General features: G+C 43.1%; 1 long non-coding RNA gene across 1 annotated transcript in view; it reads right to left on the bottom strand.

Moving 5' to 3' along the window:
• LOC129203058 (uncharacterized) overlaps positions 1 to 13,866 on the bottom strand; it is a 264,016-nt gene that overhangs the window by 43,006 nt on the left and 207,144 nt on the right. The window contains exons 6-7 of the long non-coding RNA XR_008575906.1: positions 13,243 to 13,421; positions 2,066 to 2,221 (exon numbers count right to left, since the gene is read on the bottom strand). This is a non-coding gene — a long non-coding RNA (uncharacterized LOC129203058). The remainder of the gene's footprint in view (positions 1 to 2,065; positions 2,222 to 13,242; positions 13,422 to 13,866) is intronic.

Here is a 13,866-nt window from a genome sequence, read left to right as displayed (position 1 = left end):
TGAAAAACAACTTAAATACAAAAAAAATCATGTTGATATTACTTCCAAGATGGACTGGTTGTTCTTATCCATTCAAATCAACTTTGAACCATTCTCCTCCCGGCTCTATTATCCAGTCCCCAATGTTGAAGCATCCTTAAAAATCACTCAGTGCAATTGAAGAAGGCCCACATTCTCCAGCAGAAGTGTCCTTATGCTAATAAGGGCTCTGAATTGATTCGGAAGGCGCTATCCAAGTCAACACGCACTTTACAGTACCACAGGCTTAGTTCGTGGCAGTATTACATGAGATCAGACCAGGCCCCAGCAATGCACATATGCACTCAGGTTTCCCCACATGCGTGCAGGCATTCAGATACCTTTATTCTAAAATCCTCTTAGAGGACTTCAATTCATTTAAAAGGCTTGTTGAGATTTTCTGGTTTTCAATACACTTCAATCTCCCTAGTGATTATAATCAGCCCCAAAACCCACAGCAATGCCTGTAGCATTACTAAATCCCACTCACTAACTGCAAGCTTTTTATCCGAACATGAAGAAAAAAGAACAGGTACCTAGTCTGGGTTGGAAATTTTCGAGACAATTTTCAAACCTATTTTAATGCTAACAAGGTATGAATACATATCTATATATCTGCATGTTAATACTGTGACTTCAGTTTACAGGAATGTACTTCTAATATTCTATTTTAAACTCATAAAAGTACATTCTTATTGCTATACTCCTAATCTATCTTTGGACAGCATTTCCTTTCTAAACTGTCATTGCCATTAAAATTAAACTGCAACATGCCTGCCTAAGTTTTTAGGGACACAGGGACAACCATTTATTTGTGCATACACTTTTATAGCATGCACTCCTCAAAGTAAGACTGAAAAAGAAAAGGCAGCATGCTTCAATTTCATTGTATCATTATTTACTAATTAATAAAATGCTCCCTCTGGATGCAAATTTGCAGCAATTTTGCACTTTAAACAAGAAGCACTACTACAGTATAAACTGAACACTTCTACACAAAGATAAAGAAAAGCTGCATTTTGTGCAATTATCATCATCATCACCATGTTCAGTTCAGTGAACACTAGCTGTCTTGGATCTTTGGTGCACAACAGCATCCCAAATCTCTTGTTGAGATTGCTCGGGTCCTACACTTTTAAATGAATGGACTGTAGAACAGATAATTGGGTGCAGGAGGCGATGGTAGAACAGATAATTGGGTGCAGGAGGCGATGGTAGAACAGATTTGGGTGCAGGAGGTCTCGTACTGCTGAGTAGAAGGAGCAGTCATCCAGTTGCACATCTGGACCTACACAGTCCTGCAGTACAACTAGAGGTGTAGAGATACTATTATGTTCTGTTCCTAAAGCATCTGTTTGCTACAGTACTGAGCCTGAGAACCACAGATATTACAGAGTCATCGTTGGATGTGGCCTTTCAAGGTCATCTTGCCCACCCCACTACTCCAGTGAGCAGCACTACAACGATCTTGAGCTGACCGTTGGATAGCCTAGGTCCTCCCCCCTAAAAAAATTCTTCTGTCGAGGACATGCTGCCTACCCTACCTTCCTCCTGGCTGCACCACAGCCCCTGTAGCAGGGGATTAGATGAGCTGCTCTGAATTTCATGAGCCTCATGAGGGGAGGGGCAGCCATCCAGGAATGGTTGGCTCTTGAGCCTCTCAGGAAAGTGGCGAGGGGTCGGGGGACCAAAGACCCTACCCAATCTCTCAGTCGTTTCCTCTGGCTGACAATATGCAATATTCCAATAAATCCATCTTCTGCAGGACAAGGCAATCACCCGAAGAGCTAAAATCTAAATGTGACGCTCAGGTCACAAGCGGAGCTGAGATATCTAGGTAATATCAGAGGCACAATTACCCATGGAGAGGAAGCAGCCAGAAAGAGGATGATAAGTAACAACAATTTGTTTATATAACAACAGGGGACAAAGAGCTGTATATCTTGAGCAAAAATAACATCTCACTTCTTCCAAGGAATTGAACTATAATCTCAGCTGACAAAATACGAACTTTAAAGTATTATTTTAGCATGAGGAATAATCTTACTGCCATCGTTGCTCCTGTGCTGCATCCGCCTAGCTTTCTGGTTGCTCCGGCTGGCTGTTCAGAGATGCTCAGGCAGACCCTGCTTGAGCAGGGACAGGACTGGAAAGGCTCCTGTGGCAAAACCTGTGTGAAATACAGGTCTGTGTTCATCACCTCCTGTGGAAGTAACAGAATTAATTATTGAGCTGCTCATGGCCTTTGAACCTCAAGGGTTATGATCTGAACAAGAATACACCCTGTCACTGAAGTTCACTGAAGTGCAGATGCTGAAACTATAAGGCTAATTCCCTTCCTTAAAGGGAATCAAAACACCCTGATGGCAACTGGTGAACATTAAAGCCAGCTTTGGTTTCATAGTCAGAAGCCCTTGCGAAAAACAGAGGTCACATTTGTCAGGTCACTCTTTGCTCTCCAAATACTGCTTTCCTCCCTTCTTTCTTTATGTTTTCATTAACACTATCAAGCCTCACAAATATTTTTTGTTTTTTTTTTTTAATTCCCCCTCTCTCCCTGCCCCCCTTCAGTGCTCCCAACGTCTGTACCAGCCTGTTCCACCCTCACTGTGTGAAAACCTGATTAGGAGAAGAGCTCATTTGCATGATAAAGTAGCAACACAGAGCTGGTAAAGCCAAGCATGCTGTGACCGCTCTGTAACCATCGCATGGTGGTTCTCCTGTGCTTCAGCATCCATGCAATGCTGGAAAGCAGTTCCTACACCTTAAAGTAGGGCCACTATCCTTGTGGCTCCAGAGTGTGAAACAAGCCCAGACCAACTTCTATAGGAAAGTCCAAAAGCATAACACTGAAGCAGCTGGTCTAGAAGTTTGTTTTCAAGAGAGGCTATTGGCAGAAAAGAAAAACAAAGGGGTGGGAGAAGAGGAAACTTCTCCCTACAGGAAGATTCTTCTCAACGGGTTGGTTGGTGGTGAGTTCACATCTCAAAGCAGGCTCAGATCCCTTTCACAGAAGTCATACCAACACAAAGTTATCTAGCCTAGCTGAAGATGGTCTCATTATCTATGGAAACTAACACTCATGGCAATATTCAATTATATACTTGCTAAGTCATAACCTTTCATCACCAAGCAAAACAGTGTTTCAAAGCTGGAAGTATCTTACAGGAATCAGAATTGCTCTTCTACACCTAAGAACAGTGCACAGCAGAACTGAAGTCGCCTCCTTTCCCAGGTATAGGCACCTGTCTCTTATTATCTGTAGGTGAAATGGAGCAGCAGGAACACTGTTGGCATGGCAATATAAGGGGAATTTGTTCCCAGCTAGGCCCCTACCCTGTAATTTTTACATGTCTCTGAATACATTGAATCGGGAAGGCTTCAATATTTTAAGGGATGAAAAACTGTTGGGTTTTTTTCCTTAGAGAGGATGTCTATAATGATTAACAACACTCTTAAAATCTTGCGCTCTCTTGCCTACATGTAAAGATAAAATAATTGGATAAGCCATTTCATTTAAAAGTTAAATTCTATGAGTTTCCTCATACATGTGTTCATAAGCAAGGTTTGGAGTGCAACTGGAAGGATGGTACACATGCATCCTGTCCCCAAGGCACTGAGGGAGTAGAGTGCTACAGGCAGATTGAAAGATACCCTAAACTCCATTTCTGGTGATATTAAACTTTTGAAACCCCACCCACTCCCACCCCCACATGGTGGAGATGTCACTCAACTGTCTAAGAGCATGCCTGGGACTGGAGGTACCTACCATCTCAGTGCTCCTTGGATCTCCTCTTCTGCCCACTGGCGTATGTCCCAAGAATAACTTGTTCCAATATACTCCATTTAGCAAAATAAATGCTATGTACACAGATATCCTATGGGAAGCCCCAGCAGCTGACACCAAATTTGTCTTTCATGTGTACTTATAAAACCCAGGGCCACTTTACTGAATTCCCAGGGGCAAATGAAGCCAGTGATGCACTTCCACCCTTGTCTGGGCACAGGGGGACAGAGTTTGTACCTCACACTCCATAACAGAGGTGGTCCAAGCAGAGAGGACTTGGAAAAAGCCAACAGCTCCACTTGAGGAAGCACAGAGTATTTTCACTTCATATAGTAAAATTATTGTGTTGGGTTTGCGTGGCAGGGTTTTGGCGGCGGGGGGGGGGCTACAGGGGTGGCTTCTGTGAGAAGCTGCTAGAAGCTCCCCCTGTGTCTGACAGAGCCAATGCCAGCCGGCTCTAAGACGGGCCCGCCGCTGGCCAAGGCCAAGCCAATCAGCGCCTCTGTGATAACATATTTAAGAAGAAGAAAAACACTTAGAGAGAGCGCTTTTGCAGCCGGAGAGAGGAATGAGAAGATGTAAGAAACTCTGCAGACACCAAGGTCAGTGCAGATGGAGGGGGAGGAGGAGCTCCAGGCGCCGGAGCAGAGATCCCCCTGCAGCCCGTGGTGAAGGCCATGGTGAAGCAGGCTGTCCCCCTGCAGCCCATGGAGGAAGGATGAGGGGGTGTAGCGATTCCACCTGCAGCCCGTGGAGGACCCCACGCCGGAGCAGGTGGAGGCACCTGAAGGAGGCTGTGGCCCATGGGAAGCCCACGCTGGAGGAAGTTCCTGGCCGGACCGGTGGACCCGTGAAGAGGGGAGCCCACGCCAGGGCAGGTTTGCTGGCAGGACTTGTGACCCCGTGGGGGACCCCACGCTGGAGCAGTTTGCTCCTGAAGGTCTGCACCCTGTGAGAGGGACTCCATGCTGGAGCAGGGGAACGATGAGAGGAGTCCTCCCCCTGAGGACAAAGAAGTGGCAGAAACAACGTGAGATGAACTGACCGTAACCCCCACTCCCCGTCCCCCTTGTGCCGCTGAGGGGGGGAAGGTTGAAGCCGGGAGTGAAGTTGAGCCCGGGAAGATGGGAGGGGTGGGGGGAGGTGTTTTAAGAGTTGATTTTATTTTCTCATTCCTCTATTCTGTTTTGCCTAGTAATAAATTAGATGAATTCCCTCTCTAAGTTTGGTCTGTTTTGCTCGTGACGATAATTAGTGAGTGATCTCTCCCTGTCCTTATCTCGACCTACAAGCATTTCGTTATGCCTTTTCTCCCCTGTTTAGTGAATGAGGAGAGTGAGAGAGCGGCTCTGGTGGGCACCTGGCCTCCAGCCAGGGTCAACCCACCACAATTATTTACAGCTAGGTGCTGGTATACTACAAACCGAGACACCAAAATAAAGAGGGTAGTGTAGGGTGAGTGTGCGTTTATTCTGGGTTCATCTTTCAAGGAAAGAAAACAAGGTGAAGTATCAGTGCTTTAAAAAAAAAAAAAACAAAACCAAGCCACACCCAACACAAAATGGACGTGAAAGCAGTAGCTTTGCAAGAATTTTTCACCACAGCACAGCATCTGTCTGTGCTTCAAGAACCCTCCAATCCTTGAGTCATGACTGATCTAGCCAGCTTCCCTTTTGGCTGGATACAGTCTTGGTGTTCCCTTCTTCCCTCTGCTTGTAACTGCTTGACAACAGCACTAGGCAGGGGTTTCGTACAGAGATCTGCAACTTTTTGCAAAATCATTCTCCCCACTCTTCTTTCCCCCTGCTCTACCTCAGAGCATCCGTGAGAGCAAAGGATGGGTATCGGTGGTTTGAGCGTTGGACCTGTATGTTTTGTATCAAAGATGATCATTTATTTCAGGAGCTAGACCAGTTGTAAACAGAACATGTGCCAGGCGCCAGTGGCCACCCCGTGGCAATGTGACAGTCATCTGATGTCACCATGAGCTCACGCACCTGCTCCAACAATGTGCAGAGCTGAGGGTTTTCCCTGATTGATGTGTGCAACTGCTTCGCGGGGCTGCGTGGGTAAAGGATGTGGGTTGGCCCCAGCAGCACACCGACCTGAACTTCCCCCGACATTGCACAAGGAGAAGACAGACCGAGACTTATACCTGCCCACCCACACAGACAAACCAGCAGTTATAAAAATACATGACCTTAAAAACCAGGACACGAGCAAAAGAGGGAAACGTCTCTCCCTTTTTCTTGCCTTTCTCGCCAGCACTGCAAATAAGTCGTGTGAAAATACCAGCATGAAAGCAGAGGGCTGGCTTTAGCTCTGGTGGAGCTCTGCTGATTCAAATCAAGTTACACATACAAACTATGCTGGCCCATTGCCTCCACCATGTTTGCTACCACGCTCCTATTATCACCCTCCTAGAAATTCACTCAGATATTTCTAACTCTCCACTTGCCTATTTAACTCCAAAAAGAAAAAAAGGGGAAAAAAGAAGGAAAAAAAATACCACACATATGTCTGTATGACAAGTACAACTTTGGCTTAAGAAAGTACAGAAGGACCAACTTCTCAACTCTACAAAAACAACCACTTCTACCACATATGCTCACCTATCTCCTGAGAGGAAATTCACTGCTCAGAAACCTGATATTCCACGTGCTCTAATTAAGGAAAAAGGAAATAGCTTTCACAGTCTCTTGTGCAAGGGCCAACCAACATAAGTCAAACACTCACCTAAAACCATGAAAACACTTTGAAAAGAAGTAAAACAAACATTCTGCTGATTTCCCAGATGTATATCCAGTAATGTTTCTGATATAAAGGGCAGTGGGTAGGAAAGAAGAAAAGGAGAATATAGTGATGTGGGAGGGAGAGGTACCTTTATAATCCAGCCTCAACCCATTTTATGCTCTTGTGATGGAGGGATTTGCTCTGAGCTGCTTTAGCAGTGCTACCAGGGTGACACAAAATGGACAGTGCCACATCTCAAAAAGTTATTTTAAGAAGCATTATGGTTCTCTAGTCACACTTATTTCTGTAGCACCTATTAAACGCTTAGGTAAAGTTAGCAAGAGTCAAGGGATACACAGCCCAGTAAGTCTTCATCTACCTCCTGAAGACTCAGGAAGAAAGTATCCCTCCTGCAAGCGTTTAGGAAACTCCAAGACTTCTTTCATATTGAAAACACTTTCTGCCCATGGTGTAACGTGTTATTCCACCTGCTTCCACCCAGTTTAGTGATGTTGATTATTCATCACATTTGTACCAAAGGGGGGGGGAGGGAGGGGGCGGAAAGTGCTAGCCAAAAATAACATTTACATACACATTTCCAGTTCCACTCAGCATCGCAGTTACCTGCCTGAGTCTGGCCCCTTTGAGCTCAGCAGCAGTACTGAAAGCAGGCAGGTGGGCCCAGCAACCAGTTCTGAGATTAGAGATTGCAGTCAAGGGCTGTTCACTGAAAAGCCAGTCCAAATCTCCAGATTGCTAAGAGAACACTTAAGTTTTTAAATGTATATGCATTTTATTCTCTTTGAGCCAGTGAAAGTGGAAAGGAGACACTTGACAGGAAAGGCATTACTGGTCTAGAGGTAAGACCCGAACACTGCCACTCCTGATGCAAAGACACACAAAACTGGTGCAAAGAGATGGCCATGCATTCTTATGCACCTTCTGCGTAAAAGGCAGCTACAACAGTAATCAAGATACAATGGTGAGAATGAGAAAATGTAACTCTTCTTATCTGTTTTCTTCTACTGACATCAGTTAAGTGTAAGACACACTGTTCTTTAGATGTGGATACTATACAAGATCTAGCTTCTTCCATCTTGTTTTGCAAAATACGAGGCAACTTCAAAAATAGAAAGTAAATGTTGGTTTCCTTTTCAAGTGTGTTTTATTTGTTGATCATTTACTGGGAAAGTACTAAACAATTCTGCTGAAATGCATTGATCTGAAAGGACTTTACTGCTAGAGGCTATGCTACACACCAGGACAAAGCAAAGCACTCTAAATCTTGACAGGCTGCCTGTGAGCAATACCTTCAGAGAAAGGTACGTATTTTTGCACCTTTATGCATCCTACACCATCCACCAAAAAAACCCCCAGTAATTATGTCTGATGTAAAAACTATAGTGAAAATAAATCAATAAACACACTATTATTAATAGTGATAAAACTCAATCTTTATACAGCACATTTTTATCCCTAGATCTCAAGGCACTTTGCTTATTGCCCTCATTTCACAGATATAAGACCTTGAGAAATTTTGAGATGGAGTTACTTTCTCTGGAGACTCTGAAGCCCTAGTAGATGATGGGCAACAAAACTAGATACCTTGGGGTTTTCCCTTTTTTTAATTTCCACCTATGCCTTCATGTATTTTGATGTGCCTCATTCAGCGTTTAGCTTATCACTGCTTCAAATCCTGGCTTTTCAGGAACACAACTGGTTTTTCTCTGGAACTGCCCTGCTTTCTGCAAGACTGAGCAACTACATGTACAAAAACGCTTACAACCTCAATTTGCACCAGAAAGGTCAGTCTCCCCCTCACCCCAGAAGTACCATTAGAGTCCATATTTGGAAAAACGAGATGAAAAATTACTTGAAAACATGAGATACTGGCCTGTCTGTTCCTGGCAGGGTAAAAATGTTACCTATTATTGCACTTTCTCCTCTCAGCCAGAATGCTTTGACATTGCTTTGAGTAATAAAAGCCCCTAGTAATGCCATGTTCACAGCTACAAAAGTAGCATTTTCTAAATCACGTGTATTTGTTGTGTACCCATTATCCCTCTCAGAAAGCAGCACCTTTACCTCTCACCCTCACCTGATCTACTAAATGCAGACCTAGCACCTAATATAGACAGTAAACAGGCAAAAAAAAAAAAAAAAAAAACCCCCAAAAAAACCCCAACAACAACAAAAAAACACAAACTACAGAGTATTACACATTTCAGGAAGAAAAAAAGCCCACAGTTGATCACTCAGTGGCCGATGCTATCAGTAGAAATGTCATAGCCATCTTTCCCTCACACATGCCGCTCTGTTTCATCTTGAATACCTGGCATTGCCAGAACTGCCTTTAACAAAGCAGAGAATTCCCTGCCAGCCACAGCTGTCAAAAACTCGAGTCAACCAGTCCAACACGGCTTGGTTGTAACTAACTCAAGCACCTTCAGCTGCCACCTGTACACCTATTCACTCCAGACGTACCTCTGCAAATGGAAAAGTCATACCTCCCTGTATCAGTCTGGTTGCCTGCAATCTGGCCAAAGCAAGCAAGAAGCATTCCCTACCCTCACAAAAAGGGTCTGTAATTTGCAGCATGAGCTCTAGAAGAGGGTCTTTACATTACATACCATAACCTCTTTTTCTTGTCCTTACAAAGTCTCCCATGCCAGATAGGAACTCCCAAATTTTGAAGCCCCAATAGTTCAGCACTATCCAGTGTAGGATGATCAAGTAACCACTCCCCACCAGCACCCCTACCTGTAAACAACCTCATCCTAAGGCAGGTGTTTTCCTTCTCATAAAAAAATGTCATTGAGCTGGAGAAGAGCAAACACTGTGGTGTTTTACCTTGTGCCTAATAGCAGAATGGTTTTCTGTAGTTGGGAATTCAAGGCACAGGGTCTGGGAAACAGGAGATCTTTTAAAAACCCTCTGCCTATAGAGTTTGCTGAACTTCCATTTTTGAGATGAAATGTAAAGGCAATTTCTTCATCTATTCCCCTACTAAAAAAAGATCAACCAACTCAAGTTCCTGTGTAACTGTGACAGCTAGTAGTTTGGAAGTGCTCCTCTACAGTTTCATAGTGCATTTTCTGACGATTAACACAAGAAATCAGTTACGAGCTTTTTCAGACTCAGAAATCAGTATCAGTTATTCAGACACGAATCTGCAATTACCAGTGGCAGGACAATAAACACCACGTACCTTTGTCTTGCTAAGCAACAGCCAAACTGAATGGATGAAATAATTATCTTAAATCAAGTGCATAGTCAGATTCCAGCTCATCTTCCTGTTCATGTCTCCACACACTCTCAACACAGGAGAAATCTCATCTCTTAAGTGCACAAACACATAAAGGCACTAACTAAATTAGAAACTCCATGACTCCATGGAGCTAACAGATTATGATCTCATCACTTCCCCCCCCCCCCCCAGAAGCATTTCCTTTCCAAACTGAGTTTATTTCACCTGAAAAATTTAAGCAGAGAGTATCTTGAACACAGAGGAGGAAAGTTGTTCAGTCATGACTATGCTACTCTTTCAGTCTGGTTTTAAGTTGACTTAGAGCAATTTATTAATTTGATTTAAAGCAAACACAGAAACTTGGTAAGAGTGGATGCAACAGTACTAAATGGGATAATATTAAAAACCAGCAAATGTAAATTCATTTTAAAGAAAAAACCTCTCATGTCTTTGGCTAAATACAATATATGAAGAGTTAAGTTACAACCATAAACTATCACTTTGCTTTTTTTTTTTTTTTTCCAAAGGCAAAACCTTGTAATTAACCCTCAGGCAAATCATCAACCTCCACATTGCTCAGTTTTCTGTCCTTGAAACATTTATGGCAAAAGTAAGCCCTGTGAGGCCCCACGATGCAGAAACACCCAAGTGCAGGTGTGTCTATGGATATTTGTCTGTTTTCTTTCAACATTTCCACCCTGTGGCTGCTTATCTAGACCGCCCTCTCCTTTCCACATTAATCTCTGTTTATTCTTCTGTTCGGCAGCAAGGGAGGGAAGAACACTCACACACTCGTGTTTATGGTCCTCTGGACCACTCCTAGTAGCTGCGCTTTAACTCTACAAATTTCAGGAAAGTCAGTGCTGAGAAGAAATGTGCAACTTCCCAGCCACGCTGCTCTGGAAGGAAATGAGCTGTGCTCTGTAGGGAAAGGGAAATTGCTCTGGAAGTCTAGACCGAACCCTTCCTTTTCCATCCCTCCTCCTGTTTCCCCCTTGAATATATTTAAGACAAAACAAAAGGAAGGTGGAGAATGAAAAGCAATCATTGGGCAGAGTTTCCATCTCTGTGTGTAATAAAAACACGACTGGATGTGGATTTAAACACTGGCGAAACACCAGCTAGAGGAAAGGGAGGAGAGACATGGGACTACAGAAGCACCTAAGAGACAAGGATGTTGGCAGCATCCGCTGTAGCAAAATGGGAATCAGGAATGTAGTGAAAGTCAACAAATAATCGCAGGCAGCCCCTCTGATCCTCCTATCAGGTTGGATTTTTCTTTAAAATGCAGTAATGCAGCTGTGGATCTAGTTGCCTAGAACTGTGCCAGTGAAAGGGAAAATCCTGCAAGGTGTTTAGTAAACTTGCTCTGTTTTGGGATTACCCCCAAACTGAAGACAGGCTAAGAAAAGCAGCTGTGAAATAGGATCCGAGCAGCAGAGAAGCTTGAAACAATCAAAATAACTCAGGTGAATTTTAAAAGAAGCCCATAGAGACTTTAGGAATTAAGATGGAAGAGAGACAGGTCAGACAGATTGACCAACATGGCCTGAATTTGGCAGGGAAGTCCAGCAGTAAAAATAATGGAACAAAAAAATATATGTTTGTGTGTTAATATATAAAAAAAGAAAATCAAGAAATCCCCAGGTAGCTTGGTACTACTTGATTCAACTGGGGACCAGATAAAATGAGCAAACTAAGAGACTTTTCCCAATTCAAGGAGCAAAAGAGGGACCAAGGGAATGGATGAAGAAGTTGCTGGGTATTTAGGAAGAATGACCAAGGGGGGGAAAAAAAATCACAACAGACAATAAATTTAAAGTTGTTAAAGATTATGCCAGAGGAATCTTTAAATCACATTGGTGGGAGGACCACCAAAGGAACCAGTCCTAAGATGGAGAAAGCAATAAAATACATGTGCATGTGGGGATGTAAACTAAACTGCAGTATGAACAATCACCAAGTCTCACTAACTTGTTTTATTTCCTGCATAAATGAAAGGATATATTTTGTTTGAGTTTGGTTGGTTTTAATAAGGACAACAAAAGGGGAGAGAGTGTGAAAGCAACCCATCATAAACTGATTCTTTGTGCACACCTTGGGAATTTTGCATGTTCTGAGTATTCTTAATTCCTGCTGCAGCTTATATGACCTTCGCCCCCATGCCATACAGGAAAAGGAAACCAGAGTTACATCAAAAAAGCAGCAGGGCTGCAAGATCACAACTTTCTGTTATTCAGGGGCAGAGCCCTTGGTCTGTCTTTTCACATGGATGCAAACCAATACACACAGCGGTGCCCTCAGCGCCTCCTGTCCCACTAAGAAAAAAATAAAAAGGGAACACTTTGAACCACCCTTTAGCCCCTGCTGGCACGTGTCTCTGTATGGAGCAGGGGAGAGGAAAGGGAAGGAGCGATAGCTCGCAGGGAGGAGTGCTGCAAAGGCCTGCTAAAGTCACACTGCTCATATCCTGAGATTATACTGGACTACAGCATGCGCCAGAGCTTAATGTTAGGTTTATTAGTTGTCTTACTTTCCAGTTAAGAAAAAGAAAAAAGAAAAAAAAGAATGGAGAGTTCGGTTTGGTTTTGTTTCTGACCAAGTGCAGGAAAGAAGTTTTATTCCTGAAGGAAAATTCTCTGGAGTGGGAATGAATGTGAGGATTATATGTCTGAATCATCCTGTTAATTCCCTAAATCCCACAGCATGTGGGGCTCGAATAATGTTTTCAGCTAGGAAACTTTTTTTTTTTAATAATTTATATTTATTTTAAAAAAGAAAAAAAGAAAAAAGTGGTTTAGAGCTCCTCCCTTTCTAAATCACAGTTGGACCCAGAAAGACCAGTTTTGTTTTTAAACGAAGTTAGCAAATTGCCCTTAAGCTGGTCAATTCCAGTAATCAGCATCAGAGTAATGACAGTCACTCAGTCAGTTTCCCCTTTGCCAGACCAGAAATAACCATTCAGCTAAATTCTTCCCAAAAGTGTTTATTTCGGCTAAAGTGAGTGCAGTTAGGTTGCAGACACATCTTTCTTACAGTTGGAAAACGTACACCTCTATACATAACATTGTTTCAACATCCCTCTCTATATATATTCAGAGATGCCACTAGACGTATTGTAAGTCCTAAGGAATATATCTTTCAAAATAACCAAAAGCATCTCCTCCCTTTCTTGTTGGCACAGCAGCGAAAGAATGAATTTTATCAGATGCTGCCTGTCAATTACAGCCTTTGTGCTGTTTACAGCCTGCTTGTAATGCACTACAGGAAAAACACTGATTTCTCTAACAATCATGGAAACTTCTGCTGATTATAGGGGCTAATAAACCAGTATAAAAGCACCGAGCACAAAATCATCAAAATCACAATAAATTTTCCAGATGTTAAGTCAAAACACTCCTAGTTAGCCAACTTGGAAATGCCAAGCGGTAGCCACAACATCATTCAGTGTACTTACAGCACAGAGCGCCTGAGGTGCAGAGGTCGTGTGAGGCTGGTTCTGCGCGGCCCTTCCAAGGCACCCCGTCACCAGAACACTGAGGATGTTGCTGAGAGCAAGGACCATACAGCAATATTTGCCTTGACAACTGGTAAAGAGTGATCTGTCTGCTGCTCATAGCAGGATAAAGACATTACCTGTAAGAAATTTGAACAGTAATCATTTCGGACCACTAAAACCATGTATTTCACACCACTATAGCACTCCTTCCACCAATATCCCAGCCCTTCCAGTCTTGGAGTACAGGACAACCACACTTAACACCTCAGTTTCATTCTAATCAGCATAAACCAGCATTTTTCCCAGAGACTGGAAAGGACACTGGTGCCAAAGTTAGGGGCAGGAGAATAATATGGAGTTCACAGATATAAAATAACTGGTTTATAACTTGTGAAAAAAAATTATCTGAGCAAGTCTACTGGAACAAGAACTGTAACTAGAAGAAGCCAATGAAAACAATTTTTCTGCCCATGGTCACTCAGCATGAGATAGTGAAAGGAAATGACGGTGAGTCATCTCAACATGGGACGGAGCAAAATCTGAAGGAATACTGGATACAAAACCCAGGTGATAAAGGACAGT

The sequence above is a fragment of the Grus americana genome, chromosome 2, assembly GCF_028858705.1.
Source record: "Grus americana isolate bGruAme1 chromosome 2, bGruAme1.mat, whole genome shotgun sequence".
NCBI lineage: Eukaryota > Metazoa > Chordata > Aves > Gruiformes > Gruidae > Grus > Grus americana.
This window is presented reverse-complemented; position numbering and strand designations above follow the sequence as displayed.